At 48.0% G+C, this 14,242-nt stretch overlaps 1 protein-coding gene across 2 annotated transcripts in view; it reads left to right on the top strand.

The window, feature by feature from the left end:
- TMEM132D (transmembrane protein 132D) overlaps positions 1–14,242 on the top strand; it is a 571,936-nt gene that overhangs the window by 406,817 nt on the left and 150,877 nt on the right. The window lies entirely within an intron of this gene.

Here is a 14,242-nt window from a genome sequence, read left to right as displayed (position 1 = left end):
GATCATTTTCATGTGCTGGTGGATCGCATGCTTTAAAAAAAAAAAAAAAAAAAAAAAAAAAAATTATACGTATAAAGCCTGTGAAGGCTATCCAAAAGCTAGAGCTTACAGAATGTCATGTTTAAGCCAATTTATTGTCAGCTAGAGACAGAACTTTTTCTCACCCTTGTCTGAGTCCCTCCTTAGGAGCTGTACAGGGGCTGTCCTCCATGGCCCAATCACAATGTAAATAAAGCTTGGCCTCCTTGAAGGAGCGCCTCCCTAAAAATTTTGAAAACAATTTTGAAAAGCGTTGTTATCACGGGAAAAGTGCATTTTCCGGGGTGAGCGGGGTTGGGTTTCTGCACTCACGGCAGAGTCCCCACGAGACTGGGTCAACCTGAGCAGGTAGAGCAAGCCGGCCGCCTCCCTAGACCAGGTGCCCCGCATCTGGGGCTGATGTTCGGCCCTGCACCTGTTACCCACCCCAACAATGCCTCCAGTGGTTTGACCCTGAACATCGAAGGAACACCCTCTCCCCTCTCAGAGTCCTGGAAGCTCTCCCACCTTCCTGGTGGCTCTTCTTCCTAAATCTGCCTGAGGATCCCCCACCTCCCCTGACTCACTGCTTCGTAGGCGGTTTTCCCTGGACAGCGGCAGAACTTGCCAGCAATGCAGCTGCCATTAACCTTCCAATTAACCTTATTATCAAAGAGTGGAAGGGGGGCAGGAAGGGAACTGGAGACTGATTTCAGAGCATGTTTCCAATGAATTCCCAGGTCCTCTGTGCTCAGAGCTAATACTTCCTTGCTTCCGAGATCATTTCCCAAAGGCAGGCTCACTCCATTACCTCTGCCGTTGAGGCAAAGACCAGCCGCTGGACACACCTTTCAGCAGAGCGGGGCGATCCTGGCCATTGGCCAGCTGCCTCGCCTGTGTGTTTTGTGTCTCCGGGAAATGTGTTCTGCTTCTCTCAAGAGAGACCCGCAAACCGAAACTCGAAATTTTGCAAAAGCTCTGGGCACATGTAAGTTTCCCATAGCACCTGCTCCTCCTGCCTTCTGTATCGGCATCTGTCAGACGTAGGCTCGCTCTAGCAGGTGGACAGGCTCATGGTCTGGAAAATGCAGCCTCATCAGAAAGCATCCTGGTCAAGACCGTGTTCTCACAGTGCACCCCACATCTTCATTTTAAAGATTTATTTATTTATTTGAGAGCGAGTGTGTGCACGAGGTGGGGTGTGGAAGGGGGAGGAGCAGAGGGAGAGGGAGAAGCAGACTCCCTGCTGAGCAAGGGCCCAACGTGGGGCTCAATCCCAGGACCCTGCACTCATGACCTGAGCAGAAGGTAGACGATTAACCTACTGAGTCCCCAGGCACCCCTCCATGGTCCCTCTTGAGACCTAGCAGGTCATGAATGGATTTTGCCCAGCAGATAAAGACCAAAATAGGCACATTGCCTGTGGTGTTCACACCACGTGTATAGCACCTAGACCAGTGTGGGACCCCACCAGAAGCTCGCTATGCACACTGGGCTGTAGGAGGAATCGGATAGAGTTGAACCTCATCTCTGGTCTGGCAGGTTGTGAGTAAGCGGACCTGGGGCAAGTCAGATGACCTCTCTGCACCTCACTCTTCTCACCTGTAAAATGGGGATAATCTTCATATTTCTGCTTCCCAGGGGGATGTGGGCTTTAGTAGGAGTCAACGTAAACCATTTAGCACGGGTCCTGGTGCTTCATGGCTGTAAGTTATCATTCCTACTGCTACTAGTAACCACAGAGAGAAGGTATGTTGGAATATTAGTGCAAAAGAAGTCAAAACAGTCATTGCTTTTTTTTTCTTATGTTCTTCTGGATGTTTTCCAAGAAATTAAGGACAAAGCAATGTCCTATAGAAACAAATGAATGTCCTACAGAAATAAAAAGCCTCGATAAGCCGATAACATTCTAATAATAAGTAATAATGGCTGTGTTGGATGGAAGCCTTGGGTGGCAACAGTGAATGTGTTTGGACTTCTCAAATCCAGTCCAGACTGATTTGTACAGAAATCAGAACTTACTCACTTGCGTAAGATGGGTTCCATTTGGCGACCTAATTGACCCCCAATTACAAGAGTTTAAGCAATGATGAAAACTCATGTCTCTCACCCGTGAAAGAAATCCAGAAGTAGGGCTACGTGATGAATATGGTGGCTTCCTCGCTCACACGGGTGTGTCATTGTACCAGGCGACTCCATTCTCCAAGTCGCCTCAGGATCCAGAATGGCTGGCGAGGCTCCGGCCATCACGTCCACCCTCTGGAAGCACCTTGAGGACATCATGAAGCATCGGTTGCCTTTATGGGAAGAGCTCAAGACTTTAAGACACAGACACAGTGTGATGGAACAGCACATGAAGAGCAGCCCCAAATAGTCCAAAGGGAACATGTTTCTTCCTCTTAAAATGTGTTCATCCTAGAGAAGAAGCCATTCTGCATTCGCCGGTGTGGGCCATCAAGCATACGGGAGTGTAGAGGATGCCCATCTCCACACAAAACATGAAGAACCCCAATGCAAATGTGTTGGCAAGAACGTGTTGGTCCTATTGAGAAAAATAACTACGTTAAAAAATTTTGAAGGGACGCTTGGGTGGCTCGGTCGGTTAAGCATCTGCCTTCAGCTCAAGGCATGATCCCAGGGTCCTGGGATCTGGCCCTGCATCAGGCTCCCTGCTCAGTGGGGAGCCTGCCTCTCCCTCCCCCTCTGCCCCTCCCCCTGCTTGTGCTCCCCCCCTCTCTCTATCTCTCTGTCAAATAAATAAAATCTTTTTTAAAAAATGTTTTGAAAAATAACACATTAGTATATTTATTTTCACCTACTAGTGGTTTCCTCATGTGGAACTGAGCTATTTTCTCAGGGTTCTTTAACTCAGAAGTTTTCAACAAAAGCCATTATTTTCTTGACAGATGCTAAGGAGACCGGAGAGTTCCATGGATGCCGGAATACAAGTTGGTGTATCGTTAAAGTAAAATACCGGTTAGGTAACAATTCCACGAGCTCTCTATTCTGTTCGTCTTTGCACAATGGGTAGTAAATACAGGGTTAGGACTTCCCAGCGTGGGCAAATGAGGGGGGAAAAATCTGTCTTTGGAGTTTGTATAAACCAGTCTTCCAGTTGTACGAGTAAATTACCCATTACACTTAGCCCAAATAAAAATGATGGCTTTCACCTTGAACTGGATTTCTCTTTAGCCTTAAAGAGGAAGACAGGATGCTAATGCGGACTTTTCTTCCTCACCCCTCGTATGGTGAAGGAAAATGTCTTCTCCTCTCTCCCTTCCTCCTGCTCAGCCGTCCCTCCCCTGCCTTAGGGTTTTCCAGAGAAACAGAACCAATAGGACGTGGATACCTAGGCTGAGAAATATATATATTGTATAATTATATAATATTATTCCTCATTTTCTCAGCGTGTATTACATAGTATTGTACATAATAGGTATTTTTATGTATAATAAATATGAATACTTATGAATATCTAATCCTATTATATATTATATATAATACTATAATCCTATAATATTATCGGCTGAGAAAAGGAGGAAGCCTGCCCCTGTTTCCCCATGTCACTGCTTGGGCTGGGACATCCTGTCTCTCATCCGATGCTGCTCTCAGACTGGCACCCACCCCGCCAGCTTTCCTGGGCGCCCAGCTTGCGGACGGCAGGTGGTGGAGCCCCTGTGGAGTTCGTTCTTGCATTTAAGAGCTTGGTGTGCGGTCATGGACATGCTCTCCCAATGCAAGCAACAGGAACCCCATTCACACAGGCTTGACCAACACCCAGACTTCCCATGGCACGCCCTTGGGCGTCCAGAGCACAGAGGGTGCAGAGAAGAGGGAGAAGATGGCGGGTCTGTGAAGCTGACTCTGTTCGTTCACGTTGTTTGGTCTTTGTCGTGGCTTGGTCTCGTCCTCGACACCCACCATGGGTGTCGGCAGCCATGGGAGCCAAGGGAGGCATTGCTCACGTTGGGCGGAAGCAAGGACACCGGCACGGAAGTCCTTCCTGTCGGTCAGACTGTGCCGGTTGTGGCTGTCCCCTGCCCCGAGCCTGGAAACCGTCACCAGGTACTGTGACTGGTCTAAGCAGACTTCCTGAACTCATCACCACCAAGGGACTAGGATGGTCATGGCTGGCGAGGATGCGGGGTCCGTCAGCAGTCCCTGAGTTCCCGAGCTGTAAGTCGGGATGGCCGTTTGAACAACACCAGGTTTCTGACAGGCAGGGGAGAAGAAAGAAGGGAGGCGTGGTGTTCCACGAGGTCGCCTGCCTGGAAAATCCACAGCAGAAAGCTCCTGGGTGACTATGATTGCATAGTGTTTGGGGTGAAGGGAGAAACCTGCCTTTTTGTTTTACTTCCAAGCAAATCTTAAAATGCTGGACAAGGACCAAAATGTCCCATGGAACAGGTGCTTGGCAATGATGATGACACGTGCAGAAAAAACATGTGCGCTGTCCTTCATCTGGAAGCCAGTCCTGCGGAGCCCACGAAACGAGTCCCACACCTCCCACCCCCGCCATCTCCAGGATGTCACCAGGGGCACCACGGTCATTCCTGTAGCAAAAGTATTGGTCCAGCAGTAGCCCATTGTTGATAGCTCCGTGAAAATGCTGCACTGGTGATATTCAAAGTTGAAGACTGAGCTTCAGCCAAGATTTAAAGCTTCGAAATGGATTTCTTTATAACCTGTGTGATCCCATTAAAGGGAGTTTAACAGACAGGTAACAGAGCAGTCCGAGGGTCTGAAGCTCGACTCCACACCATCTCTGGTCACAGCTCCCTGAAGAACCATCAGTCTTCCTCCCAGTCGACTGACTGTTCTTTGTCAGCGATCTTCTGGTGTGTTAGTTCAGCTAATGCTGCATATATATTTTGGTCTGTCTGTCTTCTCTGTTTGGACTTTGTTCACCAAGCCTGGCATTAATCCCCAGGTGGATCTGTGTCCGTTTTTCCACGCTGCAGTGATCGTGTGCAGCAGAGGGTAGCGTGACTCGATCAGAAAAGATGGGGAACCTTGGTGTTTAAGCTTCTTAATTGTAAAAACATGAGAAAAGTGATTTGTAATAGAAGGGACTTCTTAGGCCTTGTAGAAAGAGGTGGCTGTATCACCAAGCAGCAGAATGAAAGCCCTACCGTGGAATTATTCAAAATTACTACCCTCATGGTCTGGTGGCTACAGTTCAAAGTGACTTTCACAAGACTTATTTTTCCTAAGCCTGTCAGCAGCCAGCAGTGGGGAAGGAAGTACTTAAACGGCTCTGTACGTCCCATGCAGATCTGTTCTCCTGACAGTGTTTCCACTGAGAGAGAGACTTGGTCCTTACGAGTCCGTGGTTATACGCAAGGATAATAAAACAGCATATGGAAATGCAGTGGAATGATTAAGGAAAGGATTTTGCTGAGCTCGTTACCAGAGACCTGAGAGTTCTTTCCTTGCGTCTTGCATTTCCATTTCGAAAATGTGTGTGACTAGCCGGTTAATTCTTTTACCCCACGGGAGAGCGGTCGATGTTGCGTACCTCTTCCTGCGTGTAACAGGTTCATCTTTAATAAGAAGGTAAAGGTTGAACTCATTTCTGAGACGGGGACAGGTGTCCGATTTAACTTCCTGTACGTGAACCCAGGGGTGGCGATGGAACCCAGGACCCTGAAAACCCACCTCTGACATAATGACTTTCCGTGTGTGGTAATGGAGTTGGGGAATAATGATAATAAGCATACGGTTCACCTATCCTAGAGTTGACTCGGGCCTGGAAAATAAGCCGCCCGTTTCCTTTACAAAGCACGTTGGTAGTTGCTGTTTTTGCTACCTGAGGCTCTGTCCGAGGCTCTTCTACAAGACTTATTTATGCTTCACCATGCATCCATCCCAAGAGGGGCATGATGGTCAAATTTCAGATGGGAAAACTTGAGGTTTATGGAAAGAAAATAGGTTCCTGAAGTTCACATGCTACAAAGAGCCCGTCTGACTCCAGACTCATGCTTGCTGACATCCAGGATTTAAGTGTGAAGCTGTGTCGGTAAGAACACGCAGAACCAGAACCTGCCCTTTGGGCGCGCATGCGCGATAGCAACCCGCCCTCTGAGCGCGCGCGGGATATCAGACGCGGTGCACCTGAGGGTGGACAGAAGGTGCGACATTAACTCCACCTCTGGGCGGATGGGGAAGGTGAGCACGTGCAATGGTCCTCGATAAATTTATCTCCAAGATGGAGGATGATAGGGCATGGCTGCCAGGTGACTAAGTGGTGGAGAGATGCCGTTCAGAGCTTTCTGAATGAGGAGAAAATAGACTCACAAGGAAAACGCACGTTTCTGTCACCTCTTCTCAGAGTAAAGCTTGGCAGGTTTCTGTCTTGGTACCTCCCTTATCTATGAAATAATGCCACATGGGCCCCATCCATTTAATGGGATTCTTGACATGTTATTAGGAAGACCCGCCGTCATATGTTTTGAAACAGCCTATGAGTTTTTCATAATATGATGGAATTCCCTCTACAGCGTCCCCTCTAGGGATCTGCCTCGGCTTTTGCTGGCAGTTCTGGGCGTAGGGAATAATGCAGTACCGTCTTAGGGAAACGCGTACCATTCTATAGATGTAGATATGATAAAGATGAGGTAAATGCGGATATCACGATGATGATAAAAAAGATAATACAGCTGTCAGCTTGATGAATGGGTGGATGGTTGGATGGACAGGTGGATGGATGATGCAGCTATACATAGTAAGAATGCATAGACAGACAGGATGGATGGACAGATGGACAGATGGGCGCATGGATGGATAGATGATGCTGCTATAGATCGAAAGAATGGAGAGATGGATGGATGAACAGATGGATTGGATAGATGGATAATGCAGCTATAGATTCAATGGTTGCATGGATGGATAGATAGAAAGAATGGATAGATGGATGGATGGACAGATGGATACACAGACAGTTATCCTATGTTGTGCATATATACAGAGAGAGGGAGAGATTTATAATGTTCAGTGTCTAATGAGTAGCTTCTTCTCCCTTTTGTTACCCATTCAAGTCCCCTTTCAGGCCCTTATCTCCCATATCCTGATGTCCAATCCAATACCAAGTCCTTTTGATTTTGCGTCCTGTTTCTCAAATCGTCCTTTTGTTCCTGTGTCCACTGCCAATATTGTGGTTCAAATTATCCTTTCTAGTCTAAATCATTATGGACCTGCCATCCACTCCTGGTCCTTCACTGCTCTGCTCCCTACATGACAGATAGTAATCTTTCAGAAACTCAGCTAAGATGATAGCCCTATTTCTTGCATAAAACAGATCAATGATGCCCTCTTACTATTAGAAGAGATACCACAATGCTTAGCATGGTGCATGAGGCTAACCCCAGGGATCTAACCCCTACCTAGCTTCCCAGCCTCTTCCAGGATTGTCTTCTGCTTTTCCTAACTACAGTATAGTTTAAAAAAGTATAGTTTTCCCCACCTAGGAACGAGTTGGTAAATCAACAGCACAGTTTCCCACCAAGGGTGTCTTTCTTGGGTTTGAATATCCCTCAGTCCTTTCAACTACTGTTATTCTCTGACTATGCTGGTCATTCTTATTTAAACACCCATGGGTTGAGTAGAGTCCTTGGAGAGGACAGTCCCTGCATCTCATTGCCAATCAGTGTCACTTTGGGTCCCAGACTTCATTTGTAGCCCCAGACCTGGAGATGGCGTTCAGGGTGTGGGCTGACCGAGAGAAGAGCTGAGCTGTGTGCTAACATCTCATTTTGGGCACCATATTCCCACTGATGCCAGCCAGTCTGCTGAGACCCTCCTTGGGAGAAGCCTCATCACACTGTTGGCTCCCAGTTACGTAGACCTCTTTGTCTTTTTCACATGCTGGTCTCAGCTGCATCTCAGCTATGACTGTTCTCCTACGGTGAGGGGCTTTGAGCCAGGGAGCTAGCTTTGGCATTTCTCTCTAAAATTTAATCTCTTTGGACACATTCCATGATCATTCCAGCCTGTTGAAATATTTTAGGATTCTGAATCTGTGATTGAGCATGTTGATTATAACTCTCAGCTTTATGTCATGTATAATATGATTAGCATGCTATCAACTTCCTCATTCAATCCATTAATTGAAACTCCGAACAGAACACAGATGAGAACAACACCCTCTGGAATTCCAAGCCCCTGGGACCACACATACGTACATTTCCTTCCCAATTCATGGGCTACCATTTCTTCTTCCCCTACCCACCTGTTCTGCTCTGAGGAAGTCTTTAGAATTCCTTCCGCCTACTCTGAACCCCTTGGTGATCTCATCCTTCCTGGTGATATCAAGTATTACCTGTTCACTGATAATTTCTAAGTGCCTACTTCTAGCCTGGAATTCTTCCCTGACTGCCTGGTTCCAGAATTCCTCTAGGCTGTCGAGCATCACACTAGCATCCCTGATTTCATCCTCCCAACCCATTGCTCCTGGAGACCCTTCCATTGTGGTCAATGCTGGTCAATGCCATTCCAGCTGCTCAGACCCAAACTGAGGAATCCTTTACTCTCGGACCCTGCCTCCAATCTCTTGGTTGATCCTGAATAATAATTCAACCTTCCCAGTAGACCCAGAATCTGACCCTATTGCACACTAATGCCACAGTCCAAGATCTCATCTGAAATGCCATCAGTTTTACTTGATTTTCAGTAAGTCCATGGGACCATGTATTTTTTTTGTCCTTTCTTCATGGTTATTTTTGGTATCTAAAGTATTTCTTAATACATAGTAAGTATTCAAAATGTTTGCAGATGAATAAGTTAATGAATAAATTATAGATGCCCTCTCATTCAGATTCAAGTCACTTCTCAGGTCCATGATGACATGATGCGGTCGATTTTATCACTGTCAGACCAGTATCCCAGATAAACCATGTCTATCATAATCTAAAAGTTAATATATTCTTCTTTGCCCTCAGCGCTTTATTTTCCTGGTTTTAGACTATCAATAAATCGTACCCCACTCCGCCCGGTTCTCAAACCAGCAGTGTAAGAGTCCTCCGGGATACTGACTTTCCTTACCCTACAAGCTGAGAACCCCATCTCTTAGTTGTGCCTCCAAAGTATAGCCTTAAGTTTGATCTCTTCTGCTGTTCCCTAAGTTCACGGTATTTTCATCTCTTGCCCTAAATAAATGGTCTCCCCTCCTCCTCTCCTACCACCCACACCCCAATCTGATCCACTCTCCCCAGAGCTGCTAAGAAGCGCTTTTTATGATACAAGACACATAGCCTTCTTTTCTGCTTCAAACCATTGCATGAAGTACCACCTACACAAAGAATAAAATTCAGAGTTCTTACCGAGACCCAATGATCCCTTCATTATCCAACCCTTCTCTACCTCTTTGATGTCATTTCCTAAAACGGACTTGCTTGCTGGAAAGCTTCAGATCCTCTGTCCTCTGGCACTCTTGAAACTGACCCTTCCCTCTGGGTGTCTATACTCGCCATTCCCCTGCCTGGAAATCTCTGCCTGCAACATGTCTTCCGGCTGACCGACCCAGTGTGTCCTCTCTGTTGTAAGGGTTCCTGAATCAGCTAATGAACGGTGCCCCTGACCTCCACCATAAGATACCATTCATTCTGCCACATGGCTTATTTGCTTCACACTACCCTTCATTACCTGAAAATATTCTGCTTATTTTTATGTTTACTTGGGCTTCTCCTCCACTTTTTGTAAACTTGAGGACAGGGAGCTTGTCCACCTTGATTGATTCAGCACCCACACACCTAGAACATTCTCTGGCACACAGCAGGAGCTCAGAAGTACTTGTTGAATGAATAAATGATGGCACATAGAAGGTTCAACCAATTAATACCTGAGATAATTCAAGCATGACAAGCCCTTATTGAAGCTCTGCTATCTTCCAGCGACTATCAGTGCTTTGTGAAGGTACCACGACATTTTTAACCATCTATTCTGGACTCCTGTCTCTGCGAATGTCAGCTTGACTGGTCTGCAGTGACCGACTTTCTGTCCTGCCCATTTTTGTTCATTGAAACTTATTTTTGGACCTTTCTCTCTATACATAGCTCCTCACAGGTGCAGTAAACGGTTCACAGATTCCGTCTGTGTGTCCCTTGGAATGGTCGCCAGGAGGTTGAAGTCACCTCACGGGGCTCAGTGATGGCTTCCATAGTGCACACCACATGTGGGTCCAAGTCCGTTTCTAGTCTGGGGACTCTCTTGGACACCATAAATGGCAGCACCAAGGGGAGAGAGGAGCTTGATGACCCTGCCGTCTTGTGATGGGCTTCCGTTGAGGGGGTGTGCCTGGGAGCGTTCTCTTGTTTCCCCGGACTCGTTGTCACTGTTCACTTGCAGAGTCCCATCAAAGGAGTCCAGCAAGGTTTGACCAGACTGGTTCTCTGCAGTCATCCCTAAAGCCCGGCGGGAAGGAGATCAGGGAACATTCCCTCTGGCGCCCCATCTACAGGGTCTCCCTTGGCTGGGCTTGTCCCTCCTCCAGACACGACAGCCCACACCATGTGTTTCCTCCCCCTCAGGCCAAGGAGGGGGCCACAACCCAGCTGCTGCTAGCTCCAGATTACCGGAGCATTTTCCGTGGCTCCCTGACACCCCACCTTTCCTGACATTGCCCTTCTGTTTTCAGCTGGGACACTGACTAACCCCCCCGCAAAACCCTCCTTCAAGACCCATTTCTCATCACAGCGCCTTCCTCCTGTTCTCCCAGGGGCAACCATAGCTTCCTTTGACTTGTCTTCCTCTGGCCACCATTTGAGTTATGAAATTAGAGTTTCAGTTTTCCCCCTTGGCCAGACCTTATGTGGATTTGTCCATAGTAGCCTTCCGTGTGTTTTTTTGTTTGTTTGTTTGTTTTTTGTTTTTTTGTGGGGTTTTTTGGCTTCTCTTGGACCTTTTAGGAATCTGCCACCTTCTTCTGTGGCCCTGCTGTATAACTTGGCTCTTCCACGCTGGGTACCTCCAGCCCAGCTTGGCTGTCTCCTGGGAACCTTCCAGGTATAAAGAGTGACTCTCTTCTAGCTTTGATGGGCTACTTTCTTCTGCGTTTTTGAGGATGAGCTTCATTTGGCTCCTTTTCCCATGATTCCCCGATGACCTGATTTGATGCCTGTTCACCCTCAGTGAGTCTGAAATGGCCTCTGCTCCTTTTCCATGAGCGCCCCTCTCAACGGTTCAGTCTGTGAGACTCCTACTCTCCTAACATTTGCGGGCTAAATAGGGGATGCCTGCAACAACGAAGACTAAGACCCAATTTCAGGCACCCAGCTCTCGTCTAGAGGGTCTGGCTGGGGTTGCTTGTGACATGGGGACTGTACGCTTGGTGGCCATCTGTAGAGACCCGAAAGCAGGGAACTACCCCGTGGAATCCCATGTTTATACCCAAGAACTCGCCCACACTCCGGAGTACGTGTTGGGAGGAGAGATGGGCCAACAGAGACACATCCAAGAAGACCACAATGATGAATCCTGAAGGAAATGCCGTTTAGATCATTTGATACCTAAATAGTGAGAAAGTAATTACCGAGCTGGTAATGAGGTAGGTAATTGGACAGTTTCTCTCTTCGGCATTTAACAACAGAAAAATATCATCAACAGCCATAAAAAGGACATTAAAAATCAACTCAACTTTCAAAACGAAGCAGAGGGAAGGCATAATGCCGGACCTGAGAGGATTCCGTGTTTAAAGAAGATAATGATGGCGCATTTCTCTGTCAGCGGCCACAGCACGCAACTGCCCTTGGAGTGTGTTTGGAAGGTTACCCCAGTGGCCAAAGAGAGGGATGGAGAGTCGCCGTCAGCGGGAACCGGTCGCAGACTGGGGAGAACAGCCCGTGTGCCCTCAAGACTCCAGAGGCTGGTGCTCCTTGGCTTTCTACCAACATCAGCAGCTCACCTGTAGGGACGTTTCCTTGGAAATTGTGACAGACCACCGCCTACTTACTACCTACCTACCTTACTTCCTTACCAGTGACCCAAAATAAAGCATGGCGAGTTAATCAGTAGCTGCCTTAAGTCGGCGCTTCCCCCTGTCGCGGGCAGACAGAGACCTCTAGCCCAGGGCACTTTCATTGATCAGATAGCCCCCACACCTGTGTCGCAAACACAAGCCCAGAAGCTGCATCCCCGCCGCCCTCCCCTTTTCCGAACTCATTAACCACCCGTCTACTCTCCAAGTGCCGTATGCTGGGGACCACGTCCTACCCTTCCTTGAGAACTAACCTGCAGGAATTCTCTTCCCGAAGGAGCCTTTCGTTTTGCCAGTACATTCCATTTATGATGGCTAAACGAGGCAGCGGGCAGGCCAGTGGGGGCTTTAAGGGTAAGCGACAGAGAGCAGGTCCTGCTTGTATTCTGATACGTCACACAACACGGTTTTTGTGGCGGAGAAACTGAAGGGAATGAAGGAAGGAATCATCCTTTCTTGGACGCCTCACCGGTCATTTCTATGACGCACAAACCCGAATTGTAGTCATTCTCTCTTTGTAAAGAATCCATTGTGGAGTTCCCCCACTCATCCGTTTCTGCATAATTCTGTAAGGACAGATAACTAGACAGGTGCTGACATGTATATTGGTGTGTATATATGTGTGTATATATGTACATACGTGTGTCTGTATGTGTGCATGTGTCATGCCTGGAATGTATCAGGTAAAGTGTAAGATTTGGTCAATCGGACAGACCTAGATTCCCCGTCGCATGGAGGTACCGCAGAGATGTAGGAGAAAAATAATGAGCAGGAGTGTGAATCCGCAGGAACTGCAGGCATCACAGAACATGCCGTAAAGATAACATGGTGATCAGAGCTAAGGGTTGGGAAAAGGGACCCTTGGTTTGGAAGATGAGAGAAGATCCGTGTTAAGGAAACGTTCTTTGACCTGAGTCTCTTAGGACAAAGATGTGCAGGTCACACGAAATGCAGGGACGTGGTCGTTTGCAGGCAGAGGAATCCTTTGCAGGTCGGCTCGAAGGACTCCCTGTAGCCAGTGTGGCCAGAGTTGGAGCCAGAGAACAGTGTCTCAAGGTGAGTCCGTGTGTGGATTTTATTCCAAGTGCATCGGTTAGACTTTGGGGAGTGCCAGCGAGGAAATGAAATACATGCGTGTTTTGTGGTTTTATAAAAATCCTTTGCTACGTGGAGACTGTGTTGGAGAAGAGAGGGGGTGGAAGCAGCAGGACCACAGACCATTTCCCAGAGTTGAGCCCAGGAACGAGGGAGCCGGGTGGAGAGGACATGACTGAGCCCAGGTGGCCAGGGCTGTGATCAGGAGGAGGAAGCCCTGGGATGCGCCGAGGTCCTCTCCTGGGCTCTGCGAGAAGGATGGGGCTCACTGGCAGTTCTCTGTGGTCTCCGGCAAGTCGGAATGTTGGGTGCCGTGTACTGAGGAGCCCACGAAGGGGATGGAACGGTTTCAGGTGGAAAACAAGAGCGTGTGTTTGGATTTGTAAGGCTTGAGACCGCTAGGAAATAGAGGGTTACGGTTATGAACCTTGTGTAAGTCATGGGTTCATGGCCAAGAGAAAGTTCTCTAGGCTTCCATCAGTGACGGAGCACAGCATTGAAGCCTAAGGATGCCTGTTCCCCTACCCTGGATACCTGGAGGCCTCCCGACGGCCCGTCTCCGAGAGGTACACCATCGGTGCCCGGTAGCCGCTGTCATTACATAAAGCCTGTCCTTTCCGTGGTGTTTTCAAGTTTCTCCTCGATTCTGGAACCTCGCTGAAGGCTTTCTGCATGAACAGATGACCATTTTCAAGCGAGTAGCACACATTTTAAAGCAAATTTAAATAGTACCTCTAAGAATGTCACGAATCGAATTTGGAACTGCTAAATTTGCTGAGAGGGGAAAAAAAAAAATCCAGGGTAGGCTTTGCTCATTGTCCCGTGTTGCTTTTTTATTTCAAATCTTAGACTATTGGGGCTTGAGTTAGAGGCTCACCAAATCCACGAAAACGACCTGTTTCTGGATTGACCTGTTCAGTAGCCGAACCTCGGGACTGCTTCTCTCACTTCCTCTTCCTGGGCCAGCGGGACGCTCGCGGGACAGGCTGTGACGGCCCGCACCTGCACCCGCACGCACTCGCCAGACCCCAGGTTTCTCATCATCACCCGGATTTTTCTCTGCGCCATGATTTCCCCACGTCAGCATTTCCCCAGTCCATGGGACGCCGGCACTCGGCAAACTACTGATTTCGTCTTTTAAGACGCTCTGTGAGGAATGTC

Source organism: Mustela erminea, chromosome 13 (genome assembly GCF_009829155.1).
Source record: "Mustela erminea isolate mMusErm1 chromosome 13, mMusErm1.Pri, whole genome shotgun sequence".
In the NCBI taxonomy this organism is placed as follows: Eukaryota; Metazoa; Chordata; class Mammalia; order Carnivora; family Mustelidae; genus Mustela; species Mustela erminea.
The sequence above is the reverse complement of the archived record's forward strand: the minus strand, read 5'-3'. Positions and strand labels throughout refer to the sequence as shown.